The sequence below is a fragment of the Panthera leo genome, chromosome D4 (genome assembly GCF_018350215.1).
Source record: "Panthera leo isolate Ple1 chromosome D4, P.leo_Ple1_pat1.1, whole genome shotgun sequence".
NCBI lineage: Eukaryota > Metazoa > Chordata > Mammalia > Carnivora > Felidae > Panthera > Panthera leo.
The window spans coordinates 64,792,304-64,815,758 of NC_056691.1; the positions used below are offsets into that span (position 1 = coordinate 64,792,304).

The 23,455-nt window shown below is 33.8% G+C and overlaps 1 pseudogene; it reads left to right on the forward strand.

Annotated features, from left to right (window-relative positions):
* Positions 1 to 3,469: 3,469 nt before the first annotated feature.
* LOC122205199 lies at positions 3,470 to 4,338 on the forward strand (annotated as a pseudogene).
* Positions 4,339 to 23,455: the final 19,117 nt, after the last annotated feature.

The window sequence follows — 23,455 nt, forward strand, 5'->3', positions numbered from 1 at the left end:
CGCATACTTGAAGCTATTCATGTGGAGACATCAGCAAATCCTAAGTTGAGGAATATTCTATAAAATTACTGGTTATATTCTTTAATGGTATGAAAGAAAGAAACTACAAGAAACTGGTCTAGGTTGAAGGAAACTAAATAGACATGACAGCTAAATACAATTTCTGACCGAAGACCAAATCTTATACTAGAAAATAAAAAACAATAAAGCATATCACTGTGACAAGTGATGAAACTGGAATATTCAATGTAAAGTATATAAAAGTTATATTGATGTTACATTTCTTGAATTTGATTACTGTATTATGGATTATAGATATGTGATTAAATAATTTTGGTCTTAGGAAATGCATGCTGAAGTATCATGGGTTTATAAAACTATTATATGATTTCATATAGAGAAGATAAAGCAAATGTGGGAAAGTGTTAAAAATTAATAACCCTGCAAAAATTGTTATTTTGTATAATTTTTGTAATGTTCTCTCAGTTTAAAATTATCTTACAATAAAATGGTAGAAATAATGATAAACAGACAATCAATTGTTCCCGAATACATTGTATTACACTGAGAAACCTGACAGAACTTAGGATTTCTCAGGATACAACCAAGAGACTGTCACACATTGAGCCCTATACATCGTTAGTTAAAAATGCACAAACTATTAATGCCTTTTAGCTTCTACTAGCTTGCAGAAATCTTGACATGTAGAGGTAGAAAAAATGCAATTTTTCTCCATTTCTAGTTTAGAAAGTATTCTTATGCATTTTATCAAAAGCCAATTAAAATTCCATGCCACTGCTAAAAAGAACATGAACACGAAATTTAGCAAAGGTAGATAAATCACTAGGACACTGGGAATTGACTGTGGGGGAAAAACTTGAATATTGCAGCAAAACTAGGCCATCTATTCACTTCAGCAGGAATCGATAGCTTATAATTTATCTGCAGGGCTGACTGAGAAAAGAAAGGGAAAGCCACAGTATCATTATCACCATCATACAATTACTTACGTGTTAATTGGTAATCAACTGTGATGATATACATAGCTCTGAAAAATAGGGAAAGAGAAGGATCTGAATAGGACATGGAAAGAGCAAAATTTTAGTTTCAGGGAAAACATAAGCCATTTTTCTCTCTACAACTTTCTCTCTGATCCCCTGGCTGGAAAAAAAAAATGTAATTGGATTTTACTAAGTTACCACTGCCTCCTTGGTAATTACAGTGACATAGTGAAATTTAAAGTTTCAGAGCATATATATATATATACTCTACATTATTTTACTCTGCAATTTTCAAAATGTTATTTTATGACATAACTTCAAAACCAAAAGAGTGTTTAAAAATTGTTGGCAGGCTGGATGGCTCAAGAGATTTGTAATAGGTTATACACTGCCTTTGATTTCTAGGTCATTGCTTTAAATCCATTCTGCTTAATGACTATTGGCTGTTTAAAGTGAAATGAACTGGTGAGTTTAGCAGAGTCCCATAGTCATTTGTATTATCTACTACCTTTTACAAAAAGTTTTTATATAGAGTCTCTAGTCACCCCTGTGCCTCAACAGCAAGTTGAGAGATTCAAGTTAGAAATATGGGTCAAAATTGAGATGCAATCACTTTTTTGACCATATAATTGTCAACAACTAGCTTGCCTTCTTTTAGCCTTAATTTCTCCATTTTTTACATTTGTGTCTAAATGTGGGTGTATTTCACAAATAAATCATCTACTTCACTGAATTGTTTTATCAAATAAATACTTTATGTGACCATAGCAACACTTTAAAAAATTTTTTTTAATGTTTTTATTTATTTTTGAGACAGAGAGAGACAGAGCATGAGCAGGGGAGGGGCAGAGAGAGAGGGAGACACACAACCCGAAGCAGGCTCCAGGCTCTGGGCTGTCAGCACAGAGCCTGACGTGGAGCTTGAATCCATGGACTGTGAGATCATGACCCGTGCCGAAGTTGGACACTTAACCAACTGAGCCACCCAGGCGCCCCATAGCAACACTTTTTGAGGGTCTTGTAAGGGATAAATATTGCAGTTCACATTACTTCATTGAATTTTATGTGATGCCTATAACTCACTGTGAAGTAGTTGCTATTTTTTTAATAAATGGAAAAACCACCTTACAAACATTATGCAGCTTCCCTAAAACACATAGATTGTTTCTGAAAGTAAGTAATCATTAATTTAATGATTAAGTCAACAGATATTACTGATTCAACTTAATTCTATCAAATATTGTCCAAGGCACTGGAGAGACAGTGGTGAACAAAAGGAACAAATACCAAGTCCTAGAATAATCCAGAATAGATTAGAATAATCCAGAAAAGACTCTAGGGAAGGTGACATTTAACCAGAGACCTGAATAATGACAAGGAGCCATGTCCTTTGTCAATGTGCTAAGATTGATGTGCAAACTTACTATAATCCAATTTAGGTCTATCCATATTTCTTTGAAGTCTTAATTTCTCTTTTTTGTCTTTCTACTGATTTTAAAAGACAGATAATTTAGCAAATTATCAGAGATTACCAACCCAAAGTTGGAGGTTATTTCACAATCCTAAAAATAGAGGGAAGAAAAAGAAAGACAGTTGAGGAAAATGAAGATAGCTTTACATAGTTCATAATAAAATGTGAAGTTTAATTTGGTCTATGCCACTTGCCTGTCATGTGATTTATGATTTGGCCAAATTCCCTCCTTCTTCTCACATACACACACAAAATGCTTTTGTACAGTATATTCAGTTGCTTTGAGGATTAAATGAAATGACTTTTATAAAATATCTGTGATATAGTTAGTGCTCATGAAGTAGGAGTACCTGAAATTGGGAGAGGGATGGAAATTGAGAATTCTCTTATCTAGAAAATTTTTTAAAGATTGTGACTCATCTTCTTTATGATAACATGCCATTGGGAGCCAGCCATGTTAGGAATTTTATTTTATTTTACTTTTTAATGTTAATTTAATTTTGAGATGGGGGAAGGGCAGAGAAAGAGGGAGAGAGAGGATCTGAAGTGGACTCTGCACCGACAGCAGAGAGCCCCATGTGAAAATCAAACTCACAAACCATGAGATCATGACCTGAGCCAAAGTCAGATGCTTAACCGACTGAGCCACCCAGGCACCCCAGGGATTTTAAAATATGAAAGTAATATGAAATAAATTGTAAAGAAAGAAAGATGGTTCTTTGTGACTCTAGAACATATCTGTTGTAAGCAAACCTGGAAACACATCCATCTATTCATTCTCCACTCAGAGTTCTTAGTTATCTATTCGCACATTGTGTGCTACACGTTAGAGAAATAAACTAATATTCCCCTTCAAAAAAAGTAAAACGAATGTGATTAAATACCATTAACAATGTACAGAAGTTGAGAATAGACCTAACCTTTCTGTGCTACCCAAGGAGGTGTCCATACGGCATTGTTCTTCATCCCCTTGGTAACTCAAAGGGAAACTTCCACAATGAAGGAGGAGGATGTCCTTAAATTACTTGTAGCAGGAACCCACTTAGGTGGCAACAACCTTGACTTCCAAATGGAACAGCACATCTACAAAAGGAAAAGTAATGGTGCCTACATCATAAATCTGAAGAGAACCTGGGAAAGGCTTCTGTTGGTAGCTCATGCCACTGTCGCCAATGAAAACCTGCCTGATGTCAGTGTCATATTATCCAGGAATACTGGCCAGCAAGCTGTGCTGAAGTTTGCTGCTACTACTGGAGCCACTCCGATTGCTGGCTGCTTCATTTCTGGAATCTATACTAACCATATCCAGGCAGCTTTCTGGAAGCTGAGACTTCTGGTGGTTACTGATCCCAAGGCTGACCACCAGCCTCTCACAGAGGTGTCTTATGTTAACCTGCCTACCATCGCTCTGTGTAACACAGACTCTTGTCTGTACTCTGTGGACATTGTCATCACTTGCAACAGCAAGGGAGCTCACTTAGTGGGTCTGTCTGATGTGGATGCTAGCCTGGGAAGTTCAGCGCATGCGTGGCACTATTGCCCGTGAACACCCAAGGGAGGTCATGCCTGATCTCTACTTCTACAGACATCCTGAAGAGATTGAAAAGGAAGAGCAGGCCACTGCTGGAAAGGCTGTGATCAAAGAGGAATTTCAGGATGAATGTACTGCTCCAGCTCCTGAGTTCACGGCCACTCAACGTTAAGTCCCAGACTGGTCTGAAGGCGTCCAGGTGCCCTCTGTGCCTATTCAGCAGTTCCCTACTGAAGACAGGAGTGCTCAGTCTGCCACTGATGAGTGGTCTACAACTCCCACTCCTCTAGCCATTAGCCACTGAATGGGCAGGAACAACCACTGAGTGGTCTTAAGCTGCTCTTCCACAAAGGCATACAAAATGGAAAGAAGGTTGGTGGAAAATAAACTGTTTGTTAAAAAAAATGGGGGTGACTGGGTGGCTCAGTGGGTTGAGAGTCCGACTTTGGCTCAGGTCATGATCTCACAGCTCATGAGTTCAAGCCCCGCATCGGGCTGTGTGCTGACAGGTCAGAGCCTGGAGCCTGCTTCTGATTCTGTGTCTCCCTCTCTCTATGCCTCTAACCCACTAGCATTCTATCTTTGTCTCTCTCAAAAATAATAAATAAACATTAAAAAATTTTTTAAAATGGACCTGAATTTCGTTTTAGACTCTATCACATCTTCAAATTTTGAAATTAGAATTGTAAAGAAAACATTTTCCTCTACTTAGAGCAAATTGGACAGTTTACATATAAATATTGTAGAGTCCTGAGAAATAAGCATTATTAGTCTAAAATGTTTCTATTGATGTTTCAAATTTAAGCAATAGGAATAATATTGGAGCTGAACCCATAGCCAACTGAGCTTCAGGGTTGCTATCTTTCAGCCTCACAATATTTTTCAGTGATACATATATCTTTCAAAATATTTAAGTTTGTGTTAAGAATATTCTAAGACCTAGGGGTGCCTGGGTGGCTCAGTCGGCTGGGCATCCACCTTCGGCTCAGGTCATGATCTCACGGTTCGTAGGTTTGAGCCCCGTGCTGTCAGGTTCTGTGCTGACAGCTCAGAGTGTGGAGCCTGTTTCAGATTCTGTGTATCCCTCTCTCTCTGCCCTCCCCCACTCATGCTCTGTCTCTCTCTGTCTCAAGAATAAATAAATATTTTAAAAAATGTTTAAAAAGAATATGGGCTGTAACATTATTTTAAAAAAAAGAATATTCTATCTAAGACCTATACCTATTATTAATGAGGCAATGTTTTATTCTTTTATACAAGAAAATAACATTAAATGAGATACTTTATGGAAATCTCTCCAAATAAGTGGTCAAGTCATTGCTGTTATTGATTCCTTGTGAGGAAACATAATTGCAGAGATATAGATTTTTTTAACTATAATATTTAATCTTTTGGAAGGAAACCTAATGCTCATGACAGATCAACACCCAGAATATCCATGGGCAAGTTAATTGCTCAGTTGATGACAGGATTGATTAGGCAGAAAAACAATTTCTATGAAGCATAAAATTTGGGAAATGAACTGTTTAATTTAATGAGCAGAATTACTGTTTAAATCATTCATGGCTGATTCTATTATTAGTTCTACAAGTATTAAGGTGAACATCAACTCTTATCATTTATGATACCACAGACTATTAGTGTTAGATCTTTCCTGGAAAGTCTTATTGAAGTATTTTCATACAAGTATACTATGGAGAAGACATGAAATACTAAAAATAACACTAATGAGATTAATATACAATCACTCTTCTGAAAGAGCATTCCAATCAATCTTTAGAATGGAAGAACAAGTACTGCTAAACTCATTATGCTTATGGAAAATTATGAGGCAGTGAATTTAAGCAGCTTGTTCAAGGTCACAAAATAAAATAATTTCTGACATACAGATAGGATTCCATCCTTCAAAGCCCAGCCCAGAGCCTTGTCTACTTAATCTGCACCCTCTGTAATATATAACTGTAACCATTAACTATTTTCACTATTTATAACTGCTGTTCTCTCAAAGGAGATTCTCTTTATACTATTATGTTACATCTATAATATCCTTAAGTAGAACAGAAATATATTCTGTTTAAATTGGAGGATAGTTCCCTTTTTCTCAGCTTAGTCAGTCTTTTCTCAAATAGGAAATGAACTATATGATATCACAATCTTGTATGTAGAAAAGTAAAGAGTGCCACTTTTTAAATAAACCAATAGTTGATTTTTTTTGTGTATACTAGTTATATATTGCTAAAGTGAAATATGATATTAAACTCTAATATTTCTTAGTATGTCAGGGTTTTTTTCTGTTATTCTGGTTTCATTCTAATATCTCATCTTCTATAAATTTGAGATAAAATCAAGTTTTCTCTTTTCTCAAATATTTCTCATTTTGAGACTAAAAAAAAAAACACCTCAGGATGTTCACTGTTAAAATATAACAGGCATTATTTGCCTTTTCATAGAAGGACAATAGTCAAGCTTCATGGAAAAATGTACCAGGAAACTGCTTTTTATATCTAAGTTATAGACTGAAATGTAAAATTATAAATAATATTTCTGTGCATCTCATTATACTAAAACATCAATAAAGACCATAATTACTGTCTTAAGTTTTATGTGGAGAAAAGTTAACCCCTTTACTGGCCCTTGTTTGCTATAAGACAAGAATACACTCTGACTTATCTCAGGGCAGTCTTATACTCTCTGGGTTTTTTTCTGCTTTTTAGCTATGGCTATTTCTGGTTACAAAGTTCATTAAAGGATAGATAATACTTCTTTACTATTCAACCATTACTCTATTTTTGTTCAGTCACATTTAAGAATCTTTTCCTTTAGTAGCCCACATATGCCCATTCAAATCTTACAGTTTAGGAATGTTTTTTATCAAAAATATTTTTTATCTGGGGCTGCTGGGTGTCTCAGTTAAGTGACCAACTTCGGCTCAGATCACGATCTCACGGTTCGTGAGTTCGAGCCCCATGTTGGGCTCTGTGCTGACAACTCATAGCCTGGAGCCTGCTTCAGATTATGTGTGTCTCTCTCTGTCCCGCCTCTGCTTGAACTCTGTCTCTATCTCTCAAAAATAAAGAAACATTAAAAAATTTTAAATGTATTTTTTATCAAAAAATAAAGTTTGGAAAGGTGTGCAGCACAAGAAATATTGAAATATCAGAGCATACATAACAATGAAAAGCAACTGATCTCTCATGTCATTCTGTAATGATCAATGCATAATTACTTTGGAAAACTGTCTATTAACGCCAATAAAAACTGACATATGCATTCTCTGTGTGCATTACATATGTGTAGCAAAAGACATCTATAAGAATGTTAATTGAAAATTTTTCTCCAATGATTTCAAAATGTAAACTACCCAAATGTTCCTCACTGGTAAAATTAATAATTAAAATGTGGCTTATTCACATATTCATTCATTGGAATACTGTACAGTGACAAAAACAAATTGTTACAACAAATAAAACATAAATGAATCTCACAAACATAATTTTAAGTAAAAGAAACCAGACATCAAAGTGAACATTTGGTATAATTGCACTTAAATTAAGTTTAAGATTAATCTTATGATGGTAGAAATCAAATTAATCTACATGGTCTGTATTTTGACCTGAGTGGGGATTACATAGCTTTGGTCATTTTGAAACACATTATTTGAACTCTAAACTGTCTTTTACATGTCATACTTCAGTACAATTGTGGTCCCCTCTAAAATGCAGTAATTCAACTTGGCCATCTAATTTTGTTTGGGGTTTAAATTTATTCTTGTTTTAAATTTTTTTTTCAGAGTGAGAAAAAGGAACAATGTCAAACAATATTAGATAGAATGAAATTCTCTGTTTTGTTAATTGGTTGAAGAAGATTTCAAATACAGTCTACGGACTTGAAATGCTAAACTGGTGTATCACTTTGGTCAAGGGCAAAACCTGTTAACAACAACATCTTTCAATGGAGCAATAAAAAGCTACTGATGATGGGAATTTGAAGGGTTCAGATCTGAGTGGTTTTAAGCTCTGTAGTCAACCAAATGATACTGGATTGAGTCTAACATAAACACTAATAGAAAAAAAAAGGAAATTCACATCACTTAATATATCTTTTATCTGGTCTGGTTTTTAGTGAGAGCTTCCTGAAGGTAAAAACTTCACTAAAACCCATTGGTAATGACAGTTTGAATGCCACCAATAATGGCTGCCTAAGAATACCAGGGAAATAAAAGTATTACTCAACTGCAGAACACAAGAAAACATACCTCTGCAGCTTATGACATATCAAGTGCATTGTTAAGGCCTAATTCTGGTTCCAGTAGTTCACCTGTTCTACTTTCATTATCTTTGCTTTCCTATCTGGGGAAGTCCTGGTCTGTGATAACACATGTCATGTTTTATTACCTTCCATTCACTATTCTTAGGTTGTGAATGAACTTCAACTTCAATTTGAGGAGTCCTCTTAACCTATAAAATTATATGTTGTGATGTCACAACATCATCCTTAAAAGTTCTGATGAACAATCTAGTAAATTAATTTTGTGGAATTCCTACTGCTTTGTTTTCTTACTTCCTTTTTCTCAGCCTTTCTGGAAAGGGCTGCTAATGCAGTGAGCCTTGTTTTTGTTGTTGTGAAAGCATATGAAAATTTTAAGTAAAACAAAACCTATATAATTAATATCTAAGGTAATATCAACTGTGTATCTGGACAGTGAAAAATTTTAAGTAACTCCATCCTACAGAATCCATTTACCTAATCCGTTGGCACTCTAATTCCCTAGTGGTGCAGAAGTGACCTCAGTGAGAACTTACTCCTCTTTATAGTCTCTCATCTTTCCTAGGACTCTTGATAAAAATCAGAATATCAGGACTTTTTTTTGCCTCAATACTTGAGGAATCATTATTTTCCATTTTCTCCCCTTCTAGCAATGGTGCTATGTCTTTGGCTGGTTTTCTTTACTTACATATATCCAGGAAAATAAAGATTACAAACAACTACTCATCTATCCTATTTCTGACCAGGGCACCATCCTCACTCACACTATCTTTTTCAAGAGAAAAAGTCATTTTTTTAATCCTTGTCCATAATTCTTTCTGTATCTCTTTCTTTTCTCTTGTGTATGGGAAGACAAAGAATCCCTTTCATCCTTACTGAATCCTTCAATGCTCTCCCTGTTCCTCAGCCCTCCATTTCTTTCCTTAGTACTTCACTGTAGAAAATATGCCATGTTATTTATTAGAGAAGTACCATTAGCCGTATGTCACAACTCAAGTTTTACTTATGCTCAACATGTGTCATGATCTGGTGATTAAAAGCCACCAGTGGTAAATAAATTTTGACAAAAATATATTTCACCACCAGATGAATATGGTAGAATTATACTCCGAATGCATAGAGTAAGACATCTTTTTTTAATATTTAACCCTAGTATAAATTAAAATTATTTGTTATTGGGACAACTATTAATGAAGGAGGAAGATAGAATAACAAATAACGTTCTTTTCTATTCAAAATGGAAAATGGGTGAACAGCATTTTCTCTTCTAAAAATGATATAGCTTATGGAATTGTTACCTTTATTGAGCTAAAAATGTATCATTCCTGTTTTATATCCTATAATAAATTGCTTTATAGAACTTACATATTTATACATTTTCTTGATGTTAATTATATAAATTATACATGTAAATTATACATGTAAATGCCATTCAGTGCCTTAAAAACTACTATCATGCCAATACCTTAATAGTTTGGACCCTAACGTGTCACTAGCAGCCCATAATTAAAGACACAATGGGTTTTCAAATGGTAATCATGCAACAGCACTGCTCCTTTTTTGACAAAAAATGTCAGCTTCCTAGGTTTCAGGTATCATAATTTCAGCAAGAGGCCTTCAAGCATCACTCAGACTCAGATACTTGTCTGTGTCTGTGCAAGACTCTAAATTAGGAGGCAGTGATGAGAAAAGCAGAAAGAATGGATTTAGAAGGAAGCAGCAGTTCCCAGGAAGTATCCAGTTTCCAGGAAAAGCAGTGACAATGGAGTAACCTATGGTTTTAGTCTCCCTTGGTGGCACTGGTTTCCTCAGTGGACTGGTGTCGTGGCATGACTTTTGCATCCCTATACTATTGCCCCTCTTCTGAACTTTCTCTTCAATATCTCTATCAGTTGAGTGATTTTCTAAATGTCCTATTAATAAATTCCTTTTTTACTTAACTAAGAAAGAATGCAAATTAATCCTTTGCAAATAAAAATGCTTAGTTGTCAATCACAGCCCTCATATGTCCATGGCTGATTAGTCTAAGCCTGAAATGAATGCCTCAGAGCAGTAGAAAATAGTTATTCTGAAAGCCCAAAAATTAATCATGACAAAATTAAAACTCTCAGCATCTATGTGTTCAAATTAATCTATGTGCAAGCTGTACTACTTACAGATATTTCTACTAAACCATTTTCAAATCTATTTTAACAAGCTGGAAATATACACTACCAATAAAACCCATGAGGGTAAAAATAGAAAAAAAAAGTATTGAGACAAAGACACAAATTCTATTATTCTTGACCTGAAATGAGATCTCATGTCCCTTGACAACTAGCCTAGTGTTTTCCTACTAAAGTGCACTGCCTCCCAGCTATTTTAGGGGAGAAAAGTGTTCTACCGAAATTACTGGTCTGGTTAATACTTTGGGAAGTGATCTCTGATCTCTTTTTCTGAAATCATGGGTATTTCTAAGTCTTTAGGGAGAAGACTTGAAATACTGAGCACTGTCTTAAAGAATAGACTTTTTTTCTGGTGTAAAAGCTACCGCATTAAAAAGAATATGAGAAATGAGGGATTCAAAGGAGGGAGGGCAACTACAAAAGATAGGTCCACATTGGCCATGAATTATTTAAGGTGTTCAGGTGAGAGGTATTACCTTATGGGCTTTGATGGGGTTTATATTTGTTTTATGCTTTGGTTTTGTTTTTAATTCTTTATATAGTTCTCTACTTTAGGAGCTAAAAATTTTGCAAAAAGAAATCTTTTAATTTACCCACCCATAATATTGAAATATTTAGTGGAGTGTTTAAATATAGAACAACCCATATTTAAGACCCTAACAATCCCATAGAGCAAAGTGAAATAAATTTATACCTGTAAAATCTATACCTTGAATGTTTCTGGGGAACTTATTAAACAATAGAAATATACTTTATTAGTCCCTACCACATTCCTCTACAATAATTTAAATTATAAAACTGAATAGCTGGACTCTTCTTTCAAGAGCTGTGTTGTCTTTTTTAAGACATTTACTAAATATTTATTTTCCTTAATAAACATCAATAACCCAAAACAAGCACTTAAAATCATTTGCCTGTTGAGTTCCACCATTTCCCAAAGTGCTGAAAAATTAATAAAAAATTTTTTAATGTTACTTTTTCAGGATTACAAAAAGAAGGAAAAATATTAATTTGAATATATAATATCAAAATTACATAGTCATTTTAGAGAGACAGAAATCCAAATAAATTGGTCTAGGTCTTTCCACCAAAAGCAAAGTGGGATATTTAGACAACGTTTTATAAAGGGGCCCAGAAAAGTGTATTGAAACATTTGTTTTGTTGCATAACGCAACTGACAATTAAATAATAGTACTTCATTGAAGGTGATTTTCTAAATAAATAAAGAAAACATGCCTTACATATAATTTCATAATGCATTATCTATATGTAAGTATATGTTTTTTGCTACCTTTTTTTTTAGTAAGCAGAACTTTCTATTCCTTGAGCTTGTTGGAAATTAAATTTGTGATTTGATTTGATGGTAAACCCTGAAAACACATTTTCTTTTCTTGATACACACTATTCAGAGAAGCCATGTTAGTAATACATAAGGAGCAGGTAAGATAGTGTGTTAACAGAGGGTACTTGCCATTTTTCTGCTTTTCTTGTTTTTTTTTTTTTTACATGAACATCTGGGTTTTCCTTTTTCAAGCTTTGCCTTCTGTAGCGGGTGAGAATAGGACCATCTTAGAATCCTGTTGTTAAGGAACAAGATTAAATGTGGTAGTTACAATTTGAGGAAGAAAGATTTGGGATGTGTGGCGTAAGTCTGTGAGCCATTTGTTGCAATGTTCAAGAGTGATTTTTTTTTTTTAATGAATTTGACTTGGTCTCTGTCTACCTTTATAGTTTCCTGACTAAACATTACACACACACACACACAAATGAACATAGACGCACACACACACGCAAATGCACACATATGCACACATACACACATGCGTGTGCACACACAGACACACAAACACACACACAGTATGCTACAGCACATAAAGTTGTATTCAGTTCCTCTAACATCTAATGTTTTCTCTTACTTCCAGGCATTCAGGCATGTTATTTCCTGTGTTTATGTGTTTTTTATGACTTATTCCATCTGGCTAATTTCAATTCATACTTTAGGCTTCAACTTAGATGTCATTTCCACTAGGAAGTTTTCATAACTGCCAAGATTTCCCCAACCCCCATCCCAGTAGTTACAGTTAAATGCTTTTTCTATCTGCTCCCATTCCCTGTATTATCTATATCAGGTGCATTTATTGACAACATTAAACTTACCCCTGTACATATTTGTATCTCTATCTAAATTGTAATTGCTCAAGAAATGTGGAGGTCATATTTACTCAATCTTTTCAGTATGTAGCATGCTTTGTGTATAGAATATCTTTAATAAATTATTGCTAACGTCAGTCTTTAAAGTGGTCCTTATATCTGTGGTCAAAATAGATCATAGTGGATGACAATTACTGAAGTGTCACTCCTGAACTAGGAAAAATGAAAGGAACAATGCATAGTATTTATTGTGTTTTAGGAGAAGTACACTTAGGATAAAGCTGAGTACAAGACAAGTTAGGAATCCAAAGGTTTGAGTAAAAAGATTATCCTGTTGTTCTGCATTAACGTAGTGCTATGAATTAGAAAGTTAAGGGGCACCTGGGTGGCTCAGTCAGTTGAGGGTCCAACTTCGGCTCAGGTCATGATCTTATGGATCCTGGGTTTGAGCCCCAAATCAGGCTCAGTGCTGACAGCTCAGAGCCTGGTCTGACACAGCTTCAGGTTCTGTGCCTCCCACTCTCTCTGTGCCCCTCCCCCACTCATGCTCTGTCTCTCTCTGCCTCTCAAAAATAAAGAAATGTAATAAAAAAAATTTTTAAAAAAAGGAAAATCAAAATTGTCGTGGATATCAGCCTTTAGATTCCAAGATAATCTGAGACCTGAAGATATATTTCAGATTTGAGAAGGAAAATGTTAATAAAGCAGCATTAGTTGAGCACCAAACTTTAAATAAGATGAGCATTTACTCATTCATACAATTTAATAACCTCATTGCAACCAGGAGAAGAAGGCTCCATGAAGAAAGAAACTCACCAGAAGCCTGGTAATTCCACAATTCAAATTGAATTCATCTAAATCAATAATATTGATTTCATTTTATTCCTAAGGCAACATAATGATATGAATGTGTCATGGTAGACCATATGTATAGAGATACAATTAATAGACTCTTAATTATCTTAATAGTTATTTTCCTTAAATATTTCTACTCTTTCTTGTGTGTTCCTTATAGTTGACCAATTAATTGTTATCCTCGACTGTTTGCCCCAAACTTCCAACAACACTGAAACCAGTTCAGCTATTTATGACAAGTAATGAAACTTGACAAACATTGCTTATCAAGCATTTACCCTCTCAAGAAAGACTACCTGTTTCTTCTTCCATTTAAAATTTCTATCAGGTTCTCACTTTCAAATCTAGCCTCTAGGTTTAAACTACTATTAATATTTTCATAAATGATCAATGCCGGTGTAACCTTATGAAAAAAAGCAGACATCTTGAAATAAAGAAAGCTATGTTATAGAGACAACACTTCCTCTAATAATTGTTTACTTCCTCATGTCCTTCTCAGAGCTGATTTTTTTTTTTATCATTCACCTGATAGAATCAGTTTCTCTCTCTCTGTATATCTTCCTCCTTTGTCTTTCACTTTTTGTGCCTAACAAATATAGAATATGATTGAGCTGTCACCAGTGCCTTATTCTTTTCAAAAACATCTCAGACAGTCACAACCACAATAGTTGGAACATTTTAAAATTTATCAATATTAATTTAAACAAATGGTTGAAGATGTATTTCTCTGATACTAGGACATGGTCATCTCACCTAATAAAAATATTCAAAATTCTCTAAGACACAGAAGGGAAAACCTTATATAGCTGTCTTGGTCTTCCTTGATTCTTGGAAATTTAAGGTATGATCTGGAGAAATAAAAATCTTAAAAACAACAACAACAACAATTTAAGTGACTGAACTTACATTCGCATAGTGAGCTTTATATCTTTCTATGCTTATTACAGTCTGTAAACTGATGATTCTTACTCACCAATGGAAACCTCTCCCTTTTTCATAGAGAGCTTTTGATGGCAGTTATTCAATAACTTTACTGAAGATTCAGGCATTAAAGAAAAGTATCACATACAATTAATTTATGTCTATATATAAAGCAAATCTCCTATAAACAGTATGTTTGAAAAAACAACAACTCTATTCTGCCAATCTCTGTCTTGTAATTGAAGAGTTTAAATCATTTTGTTTATTGTAATTTCTGATGAGGACTTAGTTCTGTCATTTTGCTGTATTTTCTATATATTTTATGTTTTTTTTGTTCATTTCCTCCACTTCTGCCTTGTTTTGTGTTAAATAATTTTTAATATACCATTTTAATCCCCTTATTTATTTTATTACATATTTTTGAGATTTGCTTTGTCATCTCCCTGGGAAATACAATTACCATCTTAATTTATGATAATCAAGTTAGGGTTAATAATTCAATAGTATATAAAATCTTTGCTCTTGTATAGCTCCATACCCTACCTTCCTTTATGCTGTTATGTTCACAAATTACACCTTTATTCATTGTGTGTCCATCAATATAGATTTGTAATTATTGCTTCATGAAGTTGTCTTTAAATCAGATTGGAAAAAAATTCACACATAAAAAATAAATTATATTTTATATTTATTATCTATTTACTGTTTTACCTTTACTGGTGTTCTTTGTTTCTTCGTGTAGATTCAGGGTACTGTCTAGTATATTTTTATTTCATCCTGAAGGACTACTTTTATTGTTTCTTTTATGGCAGGTATGATAGCATTGAACTCTCAGTTTTTGCTTATTTATAAATGTCTTGATAGCTCCTTCATTTAAAAATATATATATTTAGAGAGAGAGAGAAGAAGAATGAGCATGAGTGAGGGAGGCGCAGAGAGAGAGAGAGAGGGAAAGAGAGAGAGTCTCAAGCAAGCTCTACACTGTCAGCACAGCGCAGAGCCTGACGTGAGGCTCAGTCTCACCAACCATGAGATCATGACCTGAGCCGAAATCAAGAGTCGGATTCTAACCCATTGAACCACTCCAGCACCACATCTTCATTTTTGAGGGAGAGTTCTGCCAGATATAGAATCCTTTGTTGTTAATCTTTTTCTTTCATCACTCGGGTTATTCCATGACCTCAGTCCTCCAGATGATCAGAGGTTTCTGATGACATCAGCTGTTAATGTTATTCAGGATGATTTGCATGTGTGAGATGAGGAGTCACTTATCTCTACTTTCAAGGTTCTCTCTGTCTTTGGTTTTTGACCATTTGATTATGATGTGTCTAAGTGTTGATCTCTTTGGAGTTGTCTTGTTCAAGCATCTGGATATGTAGATGATTGTAATTTGTGAAGTTTTAAGCATTGCTTCTTAAAATATTCATTCCTTTTCTCTTTCTTCTCTCTACTTAAATCTCCTATTATGCATATGATAGGATACTTGATGGTGTTTCACAAATCTATGAGGTTTTTTTTTTTCTTTATTCCTTTTTCCATTCTCCTCAAATTGGATAATCACAACTGACTGTTTTCAAGTTCACTAATTTTTCTGTCTGTTTCAACCATTTCTGTGCTTCTCTAGTTAATATTTCATTATAGTTGTTATAATTTTCAGCTCTAGAATTTCTATTTTTATAGTTTATATCTCTTTGTTGATATTCTCTATTTGATAAGACATCATTTCTACATTTTCTCACTTCTTTAAACATATTTAAAATAGCTCATTTAAAGTTCTTGTTTAGTAAATCCAATTTGTGGGTTTCCACAAAGACAATTTCAATTGATTCCCTTTTTCCTCATGTACATGGGCCATACTGTATTGTTTCTTTGAATGCCTTATACAACTTTTTGAGGGACAAAATAAAGTAGTTTTGGATTATAAAATAAATGTACATGAATATACATGAGTATATCCTGACATTTATAGCTCTAAATCCGTATAGTAAAAGAGGAATTTCAGGGGCACCTGGGTGGCTCAGTCAGTTAAGTGTCTGATGTTTGATTTTGGCTCAGGTCATGATCTCGTGGTTCATGAGTTCAAGCTCTGCATCAGGCTCTGTGCTGACAGTGCAGAGCCTTCTTGGGATTTTTTCTCTCCCCGTCTCTCTGCCCCTCCCCAACTTGTGTGCACTTCCCTCCCCGTCAAAATAAATAAATAAACTTTAAAAAAAGAAGAATTTCAAATTAATAAGCTAGTTTTTCACTCTTAGAAATTAGAACGTGAAGAGCAAACTGAACCCAAGATAAGCAGAGAAAAGGAAATTATAAGTATTAGAGATAAAATAACTGAAAAAAGTATAGAAAAATAGAGAATATTAATAAAATTAAAGTTGAATTTATAGTTCCATTTTAGAAGATTTGACATCTTAGTATACTCTGCAATCCATAAACTGATTAAATACTCCCATTTGCTTAGGTGTTCTGTGACTCATATTTGTTCTGTGGTTTTTAGCATCTTAAACTGTACACATTTTGTTGGATTTGTACCTAGGTATTTTGTGTCTTTTAGGGATAGAGTAAATCGTGTTTTAATTTTTTTAATTACAAATTTTTCGCTACTAATGTAAAAGTTACTTTTGTACATTAACCTTGTACCCTACTAACTTGATAAACTTATTAATTGTAGTAATGCTATTATATATTTTTTGAGATTTTTCTCTGTACAACACACTGTCTTGATAAATAGAGATGGTTTTAATTTGACTTTGTCTTGATATTGTCATGGGAACAAAGCACTTTCAATCTTTTCACTGTAGATGAGAGTGGAATCTTATTTGCTTTTGGTAATGCTATTTATTTTTTAGGTTTATTAGAACCCAATACAAGACTAGGATAATTTCTTCTTACTATAACCATTAGCTATTCAAAATGAAAACTATAAGGGATTATTACATGGATTTCATGTAGTTTTGTGACCTACTTCACAAAACATTAATGGTGGATTCTATGTCCCTTTGAATTTCCTTTCCCAAGAAGCCTTTTAACTCAAGAATGAACAAAAATGTAGTCACTGAATAGAGTCTCTTGAAGAGAATATTAGTAAGATGTGCATTCCTAGAAACAGGAGATTTGAAGATAGTGGTAATTTCTGCTGACAATGAATGAAAAGTGCTCTACAAATAAAGCAGTGACCTTAGACAAAGGAAAAGATAGATCCAAATGAAGGAAATTTCAGAGCCTGGGCTCTAAGAAGATGATAACTTAAGGAAACTTACATGTAATATTGAATTATAATGAAGGGGAACAGAAATTTATAATCACTTTCTTGATTCTGTGTCCTTTACATGGTAAATTTGAATGCAGCTTTGCTTTCTTTAATCAGTAAAATGTACAATGTCTCAACACTAAAGATGTCTCTTTTACAGGGTGAGTAAAATGTAGGGAAAGGTGTGTGTGTGTGTGTGTGTGTGTGTGTAATGGAAAATCTAGTTAATAAGGAAAACTTACAGGGACAGCTCAGGTCATTTCTCAGTGTTTGTGAGATCAAGCCCCACATGGGACTCCGTGCTGTCAGCAGCACAGAGCCTGCTTGGGATACTATTTCCCTGTCTCTCTGCCCCTCCACTGCATTCTCTCTCTCTCTCTCTCTCTCTCTCTCTCTCTCTCTTTCTCAAAAATAAATAAATAAAATGAGCATTAAAAAAAATAACAGGGCCACCTACATGGGCATACAATCTGTACAGTCATTCAGGGCCCTGTGATCAGTCTAATGCTTTTTTGTCACTTTTGAAATTATTAATCATTTTTGACTGAAAGAATCCTGAATTATCATCTTATCCTGGGCCCCATGAATTACCTAGCTCAAAATTTATAGGGGATTTGAAGAGATAATCAGTTTATACCTCTGAATACTAAATCAATTTTCTTTGGCTTTTATCAACCTGAGGACTTGGTAAAAAATTCCAAGCTGTGTCTGACGATTTTCTATGCAATAGAAGAAAGAAAAGGTGTGCTGAGGGGAGTAGAGAATTGCTATAGAGTCCTAGATAACTGGATTTTTTTTTCATATTAAGTTTCAGATATTCTGCATACAACTAAACTTACTACATTTAACTTTAGAAACTACCTTTCTTCTTTATCTTCCTGTTTCCTCTGCCATCATTTCACACAATAAAAATCTGCTCTGGGCATTTAAAAGTAGTCATTTTGTGATCTATATGCCTACTTGTTCTTTCACTGAACACTCACAGCTGTACAACATCAAATGACCTGATGAAGAATATACCATCTGATTATCAGGTTGATTCCATTTGAGTTTTCACTCCTGTTAATAAGCTACTTTGCTGAGGATCAGAAACTCAACAACTGTTCTTCAGTCACTATCTACACATGTGACATTTAGCATGTCATGTTCAAGTGCTCCAAGTTTCCGTTTTCTGAGGCCCCAACACTCTCAAGATAATGGAGAGGTTGAAAGAAGTTTCCAGAAATGTCTTCAACAACTGTGAAGTTTTTATCAACCATGGAACTCTATTAATTAGTTGGCATTATATATTAAAGCAAGTCAAATTAAAGCTATTGAGAACAGTTGGGGAGGGAGCATTTGTCACATTACAGTGGAAGGAGCAGTGACTCTGGTGTCAGGTTGACTGATTCAAATCCTTTCCCATCACCACTGCCGCAGGGTACCTCCATTTGTTGTCTGTAAAACAGGGTGGGGGAGGATGCATAAATGAATCACTTATATTAAAAACATTAATCCCCTTATCCTTGCTAGGATTTTATGTATTTGCATAGCCATCATCAGCTACTATACCTCAGTATTTGACACCCCTTTCACTCTTCCTATTTGTTATTTTCTTTTTCTCTGGATTAAACAGTTTTTCATGTTATTGTTCCATCTCCTCTAATGTAAGCTACCCTAAGTAACTTCTGGAAAAATTTGGTTCAACAAAAATTAAGTGAATTAACCAGATACAAGGCCGTCAATTTTGTAGAGAAAACAAAACACAATTTAGGTATCCAACACTGGCCTCTCTTTAGAATGAACAATTTTCAAAATCTATTTAGAATCTAATAATTGCAGCAAAGTAGGATGATGTTAAATGCAAAAAAGCACCATCATTTAATATATGCTTACATTTAGGCAGAAAGCCCCAAAGAATGCATACATTAGATGTTTTGAGAAAAAAAAAGTTTCGTTCAGATATGTTTAACATCCTAAAATATCCAGGTAGTTATCTCTAACATATAATTTTTCTTAATCTAAATTGCCTTGGAAATCACACAACAAAGATACAGTTATGAGACTAAGATAAAACCCTAACAAGATTGCTCAAGCATTCTCAATAACATAGCTCATTTTTTTTTAAAAAGCTGCATGCTCTTGTTTCACTTTCAATTAAAATCACAGTTTGATTCCTTAACTTCATTCCTGTAGCTAATATTTCCTTAGAGACAAATATCTACCATCCCCTAGGCTAATCTACTCCACTTCCAACAAATTATCTGATCTCAGATGTCACTTAGTAAATATAAATATCACTTTAAATATATTTTCAAATACCACTTAGCAGTGTTTAGTTTATCAGAAAATATTTGGAATGACATCAGGGATTCAATTGCCCTCCTCTTAGGCTTTATTTAACATAATTAAAATAAAAAGCAATGAAATAAAAGTGAAAAAACACCAGTATTTAGCCCTGATTTTTCATTAACTAACTTATCTTGATGAAGTTTTCTAACTACTTGTAAAAATATGGGTTTTACCAATGAGCATTCAACTTATGGCTTCTATTTAAAGATACCATTTTCTGGAGGTGATACTCCCAAATTGTTGGGTGTTAAAATTCTATTATTTAGTTAAACATATGGAAAGCTAAGGTAACATCACAACTGTTTTTACAAACTGCAAGCTGTACACTTGTATGGTTATAGAACACACACACACGCACCCATTTTACCTGATATTTGTGAACACCATATAAAAAACATAATACCAAAATGTAGTATTCTCCTGGTTATGGTACATTCCTTTCTATGATTTGCAGACATTCCCCTTCTGACAGAGTTGCAAGGCCTAGACACATTTCAGTAGCTAAAGTAGTCAGTTGCTAAGGAACCTCTTTCTACACTGAGCAACATACCCTGTTAATCGACAAGAGACCTAATGAATCAAGAAAGATAGAATACATAGTAATGAAGACTTATTTCCTCATTTGATCATGGCTTGATGAAATAACCAGTAAGATTTTAAATTCAATACCAAAAACCTCATTTTTACCTTTCTTCTTGCTTGACAATGAATAATTTGTATCTTTTAACAGCCCTCTTCATTTTGAAGGTCCTCTTCCCTTAGATTTCACAATTGAACTCTAATTCTGCATATCTGCATATCTAATTCTGCATATCTCCTTCTGAAAACTCTTTTTACTCCCATTTCTGGACTAACTCAGCATCCCCAGAGTGGATATACACATTATATACACACTCTGAGGATGTTATATATACAATATATATGAATGTATTTTTGCCCATATATACATCTGTGTGTGTGTGTGTGTGTGTGTGCGCGCGTGTGTGTGTGTGTGTGTGTGTGTGTTTATATATATGAAATCTTACTGAGTTCTGGTCTAAGACTCTGATCCTCTCAACTATTAAATATTCTCCAGTCCTAAATCTATCCAATAGGTACAACAGACACCCATAATCTTCCCTGTACTCCCCATTCCCCGCAAGCTGATTCTTCCTCTCTGCTCAGTAGTCTGCCCACTTGTTAACAATAGTATGTTTTAAAACCTGTATTAATCAATATCAATATTTTAGACACATCCCTCTCAGTAATTTGTCATCAAGCCAGTCCAATATTAGTTTGTAAATATATCATGTCACATGTTTTCCTTTATCCATTTTCTACCTTAATTCAACATTTATTACTTTTGTTGGACTGTTGACATTTCCTCCTTGAGATGTGTCTGGTTCCAATTTCTGTCCAAACTTTATCTCCACCAGTGAATTATCTCCCAAATTAAGTTGGAGCTATCTTTATCAGATTTAAAAATCTAATAATCATTGCTATAATTTTTGCTATAATTAAAACTTAGTACATACCTATTCAAATGGTTCCCAATTCTTTAAAATTGTATCTATGGCTATTTATAGGTAACTCACTTGATCTGAATTCTAGATGCAAAAAACATTTTAATACAGCTTTCTCAGTAATTAACAAGACAAGTAGAAAGAAAATTAGTAAGGATACAAATTTATATTAAAAATGCTCTCAAACAAATTACCATAATTAATATTTACAGACTAATAACACCTAAAAGCTTCCAAATATACATTATTTTTCATTGCACACAGATGTTACGTCAAGAAAGAATTTTCAATTGCAATCTTACATAGCAGAACTTTTGACTACAAAGACATTTAATTGGATATCAATAGCAAATATGTATCTGGAAAATACCCCATTTGGACATTGAAACACAATGAATATCTGCTGAATCAAAAAGGAAATCACAAAGAAATTGAAAAATACTTTGAATTGATTGTATAAGTGCAATATATCAAATTATGTAACAATGGAACTACAACATTTAAAAATTTGTGGGATGCAGATAAAGCACTGCTTAGTGTGGAAATTATATCTTTAAAGCCTAAATATATATACACATTATATATGTATTTCTGACATATAAATGCATATATTATATATATACATTTATCAGAAAAGATTAAAAGTTTTAATTCAGTTATCCAAGTAGACAAAAGCAATAAGGATAATAGTAGAAATCAATGAAATAAAAAACACAAGAACAATAAAGAAATCACCAAGACTAAAGCTAGTTTTTAAATCCATAGTAAAATGATAATCTCATACCTAACAGTAGTAAAATAATACAACAAAAAAAGACACAAATTACCAATATCCAAAATGAAAGTTCACTTATCACTATAATTCTTTCAGACAATAAAAGAATATGAAGAAACATTATGAACAACTGTATGTCAATAAATTCTATAACTTAGATGTAGCACATAAAATCTCTGAGAGACAGCTTACCAAAACTGACTGACGGTTAAAATACAAAATGTGTTTTGCCTTGTACCTATCTATTAAATACTTTAAATTCATATTTGAGAACTTTCCCACAAGGAGGTTTATTTCATCAAAAAGAAAATATTCTCTTGTTAAAAACACATTTTCAAGAAAGTTAAAAGGCAGGTCATGGATTGGAAGTAATTATTTGTGTTATATATATTAAATAGAAGATTTGTATTCAGAATATATGAACAATTCTTATAACTCAATAATAAAACAACTCTTGAAATGTGGGTAAAACTTTAATAGACACTTCAAAAATGAATAAATACAAATGGCCAATGAGCACAAGTGAAGATGCTTACTATAAATTATTGTCATAAGAATGCTAATTCAAATGACACTGTGATATTTCATCCCCACAAGAATCATGAAAAGAATAAAGATGGCAGGAATATCAAGTGTTGTTGAGGATGGAGCACCTGGAATTCGAATACATTGCTGGTAGGAATGTAAAATGGTGCAACTACTTTGACAAACAGTTTGGTAGTTTAAAGTTTGAGCATGCACATAATGTATCACCCACAGATTCCATTTCTAGGAATTTATGTACGATAAAGACAAATACATGCTAACAAAAAGACTTAGAAGCGATTGTTCATAACAGGTTCATTGGAAATAGCAAAAACAAAAAAGAAAGAAAGAAAACAATCTGAATTCTCATCACAAGGCAAGTTGAAAGGTTATTCTGGTTTATTAGTACAAGAGAAAAACATGCAATAACAAAGTAGAGCAAACAACTGATACATTCAACAACATGGATGAATCTCACAGACATTCTGCCGAGTAAAAGAATGTAGACACAAAAGAATACACAAAAGATGTTTCTATTGTGTGGAATTCTAAAATAAGAAAAGTTAACTGTGATCAAAATCAAATCAGTGGTTGCTTGGAGGAGGGGAAATTGAGTGCAAAAGAAAAAAATATTCTGAAGAGATATAAATGTTCCACAATTTATTGCTGTTGTGATAACTCAGGTTATACATTTGACAAAAGTAATCAACCTAT